Consider the following 4,788-nt stretch of genomic DNA (forward strand, 5'->3'; position numbering starts at 1 on the left):
AATGGGGTATGCAGTTTTAGCATGGCGACTGCTGGTCTAGTTGCAAAATGATATCTGCTGTTGTGGCTCCAAGGCTCCATGCTAGCCTGGGAAGATCTGCAAAGCCCATGTGCTTGGGGCGTGCTATTTCAACAAGGTACTCACTGGTCTTCCGCAGGACTGGCTTCTGCTGCCCCCACCACCACCACTGAGACCAAGGACTTGAAAAATGTACCAGTCAGGAGACACAGTATTGGCAAGGTTTGCACTGGTCTTCTGGAGGAGGGGACCCACAGTATTGGGACTGCGGTGAGCAGGACTGGGAAAGGAGGATCAGAGAAAGCTGGGGGTGGGAGAGAGGGACACATTGTTAGCAAGTTAGGTAGTGTGAATGCCCGTACTGTGATAGTTCCTACAGGTGGCTTTGCATTTATGCTGGGGGGCAGAGGAGGGAGATGACTGAGCCACCCAGGTGCCCCTGGAAAATGTACTTTTAATAGTTTTCACTTATTAATAAATTTAAAATCTTTAACACATTTTTGATATATAAGTACCTAATTATATTTTATAAAATATAAACATAATTATTGCTGGTTGTCTTAGCCTGAGTGCCCACAAAAGAGAATGCAATACAACAGTTTCCACATGAGTAGTTCATTTGGGTAAATGGTTCTAGTGAGTCAGAGTAAGGAAAATGAGGTGTGAAACAAAAAAGTGGAAAGATCAAAGATGTGTTATGAAGTTTCACACCACTATAGGCAAGCCTAGTTGATCCTGTGGGTTCTGTGTGACCTGTGGGTCCAAAGTTGGTATGCATTTTTGTGAGAACAAATAACTACCACTATCTATTATAAGATAGAATGAGTGTAGTGCATTCAAAGTGGAATGAGGTAGCTGAATGTTATCCTTGAAGGAAGGTTTCAGAATTGAGGTCCCAGAATCAGATGTTGCTCTTAGGGAGTTATACATTCAGCAGTAACAGTAGCTTAATCACTCTTAGTGAGGGAGATCCAAAGCTATTGAGCTCCATCCTTGTCACCATGACAATTCATCATTCCTTGTGCCAGAACTAAGATGACTGAGGACAGAAGCTGTTTCATATCCACAGCATGAGGCATCAGATCCACGTGGTTAAGTGCCTTTTCTACAGTCAATTCCTTGTATAGTTATTATTATGAGGCACAGAGATGCATATGCTTTGTTTCCATTCCCATAGTCCCTCTACATGCCTCTTACCCAAACTTTCTTGTCCTCAATTTCCAATTTTTCTTCCAAGATCTTGACATACCAAATCATTCTTCACAGCCCAGGACATCACCTCAAGCTACTATTAAGTCCAGGACATTGCATCAAGTTACTATTCCGTCCATGTAAAGTGAAGGATCAGGTGTAATGCTCACAGCTCTGCCAACTGGTAGGTTTCTCCTTTGAACATTATCCTTTAGGGCTTTTCCAACTGAAGCTGAAGTATGGTGGCAGTTCATTTACAGCTATCATCAATATTTAATGTGCTGACACATTTTTGCACTATCATCAATATTTAGGGTGCTGACACATTGTACACTATCTTCCATTAGCTGATCGTACATCACCCCATACCCCAGGAGGGACATCATTGCAACAATGGTCGATGTCATAGGGGTTTGTGAAATCTGCTGATTTATTTGTCCCTTGTCAGGCTGGATCCTGAATGTAGCATTTCCACCATAGGGTGGACTACTCTTAAACCTGCCAGACCTTGGGGCACCTAGGTGGCTCAGTCATTTAAGCCTCTGACTTTTGTTGGCTCAGTTTTGTGAGTTAGTGCCCCATTTTGGGCTCTGCAGTGACTCTGCAGAGTCTGCTTGGGATTCTTTCTCTCCCTCTCTCTCTCTGCGTGTCCCCAGCTTGCACTTTCTGTCTCTCTCAAAATAAATAAACTTAAACAAATTATTTAAACCTGTCATAACTTATCACTTGGTGCATCTTATAATGTACAGCTTATGGTGGAGTGCTCCTGTATATAGTCATTTGTTCTCTTGGCTAGGCACTCTATAGCTACTAAGCCTCTAATAGCATATAAGAAGCTGTTCTTTTAAAAAGACTTTTCAGAAATACTTATTTTTTTAATGTTTATTTATTTTTGAGAGAGAGTGAGATGGAGCATGAGCTGGGGAGGGGCAGAGAGAGAGAGAGAGAGAGGGAGACACAGAATTTGAAGCAGGCTCCAGGCTCTGAGCTGTTACTGCAGAGTCCAACGGCGGGGGGGGGGGGGGGCGTGAACTCACGAATTGTGAGATCAGACCTGAGCTGAAGTCAGACACTTAACTGACTGAGCCACCCAGCCACCCCAAGAAGCTGTTTTTATTTTTTAGTTTTTAATTTTTTTAATGTTTATTTATTTCTGAGAGAGAGAGAGAGAGACTGAGTGCGAGCAGGAGAGGGTCAGAGAGAGAGGGAGACACAGAATCTGAAGCAGACTCCAGGATCCGAGCTGTCAGCACAGAGCCTGACCCAGGGCTTGAACTCATGGACCATGAGATCATGACCTGAGCCGAAGTCAGACGCTTAACGAACTGAACCAACCAGGCGCCCCAAGAAGCTGTTTTTTAAATAACAAGTAGTTTACAGGCACAGAATATATGGATTTTGTTCAGAATCCCAGGATTCTGTGTTGTGCCTCCCATATTATGGCTTAGAATGACTAGATAGTGCATCCTTATCTACCATAGATACCACCATAAACACTATCAGATATGCTGAATCATATGGTCAGAGTAGCAGGACAACTTGCACTGCAGATCTGAAAAACTGGTGGGGGACCACGATATTCCACCAGACCTGCTAACATCAGACTTTGCCTTGCCAAGTCTCATGTTTTCCTTTTTGTATTAAAGACAAAATGGACACCTGTCCATACATTTAGCCCTGGAATACAATATATAAAGCATCGCCACAGATTTTTGTCAGTCCAAAAAGCCTCGCTCCACTCTGACCTTGTTTCCCATTATGGTAATGTCCTGAAGTTTTGTGCTTGGCACTGGGGCCTGGAATCCTATCATCTTTATTGCAACATAGTTTACTTCCAATCATGGTTTGCAGAGGAGAGCCAATATTGAGCTTCTAAAAAATGTGTTTCCCCTCACCCACAGACTCATTATAGTAGAGTCTTCTCTGTCCCCCCCCCCCCCCAGGAAAATAGTTTAGAGATAGGTCCTCTTGTCTCATACTAGAAATCATTTCTAATACTTTCACTCCCTTTGACCTTTTCACCAATTCTTCAGCATTCTGGCAAGGAAGTTCCAGTATTGCTATCTCATTTACTATAGGTTGTCATCCAAGCTTAAAGATGTCACCTGAGCAGCATATTAAGGCGGCTCTAGGTCACTGAATTCTGAGTCATAGTTTTGCACTCCCATGTTAGTAAGTACTCTCGTATATTCACTTTTTTTCTGCTTAGTTCTCTTGATAATTCATCATCCTCAAAGTCAATTCCAACATATATTATCCTGGTTCGTGCTAGTACATATCAGCCAGTCTCTGTAGTTCCTTCTGGATTTTCCACCTCAACAAAGACTACATTTTGCTCTTTGTGCTGTGATACCTCACCCTTAAGAGTTAGAAGTAATGAAATATATCAATGCTGGGTGTTGAGGAAGACAAGCAATTTCTTTTGAGGTAGCTGCCTTAGATGAGGTTACTGCCTTGTCTTTAGGAACAGAGAGGCTGCTCTCCAATTATAAGGGTTAAGGGGCTGCTTTTGCCAGGCTGAGGATTCAGGGGATTGTAGATATTCAAGATTCTCATACTCATTACCATTCCAACTCCTAGAGTTCTACTCTTTACTGGAATACATACATTGATATAGAGACATGTAATGTGAATGCAGTTTCCATGAAACTCTTCTAGCCTTACAATTAGAACCTGTGCCTTATATTCAGCAGTCTTCTTTATGACTGAAGGAGATGAAGGTCTCCTTAACCTAATGGCTTAGTGTAGATGACAGGTTGGGAATTCTTACTAGACACACAAACTTGGGTTAGAGATTCAGATTAGGGCAGTCTTAGAGGCTGCTCCAACAACCACTTTAGACTGAAAGATATCTCAGAATCCACGCTGAGTTGGAAGCCAAATTCATTCACTCCCATACCTCAAATGCCAACCCATTTATAGAGAATAGATGCATGTCTGAAGCATATTTCCCTCACTGCAATAAATGCTACAACATGACATCCCAGGAGGAGTCAGTTACCCTCCTTTCACTCCAAACCATATACTCAGGACTCAAATACGGGGAAGCCTGGGGCTCTTGTTTTGAAATATAAGCAGTCCACAAGGTTAATAAGTACTTCTCACTATTATGATGTAGTGCATCCTAATCATTTTAGAAATTAGATTATCATCTGGTTCACCTTAGATCTAACCCTGTCGTTTGGGGTACCTTAAATCCTCAGAGTTGAGCTTTAAACCACACATTGTTTGCTCTCCTGACTCACAACCATATGAATGAATGAACGAGGTAGGAAAGAAAATATTGGAACCTAGTGATAGAGTTGGCTCCATTGAGAAAACTGAAGGTTGGTAATAGATTGGAATCAAAGGGACACAGTTTTATAGAGTAAATACAGTGTTTTCTCAGGGTACAAGGTCACATATAGTGTGGTGATGTCTGTTGTCAAATACATCTCAGAACCATGAAGAAGCTATATGGATTGATTTGGCTGTATGCCCAGAGTGTTGGTCTTTGTCAGGCAGGGTCCAAAGAAGGTTCTGTGGAATCTGAAGCTTATACAATTTAGATGGCTTTCTTTTAAAATAATACAAAATCAA

Source organism: Herpailurus yagouaroundi, unplaced genomic scaffold (assembly GCF_014898765.1).
Source record: "Herpailurus yagouaroundi ecotype Mexico unplaced genomic scaffold, PumYag 67700, whole genome shotgun sequence".
Lineage (NCBI taxonomy): Eukaryota > Metazoa > Chordata > Mammalia > Carnivora > Felidae > Herpailurus > Herpailurus yagouaroundi.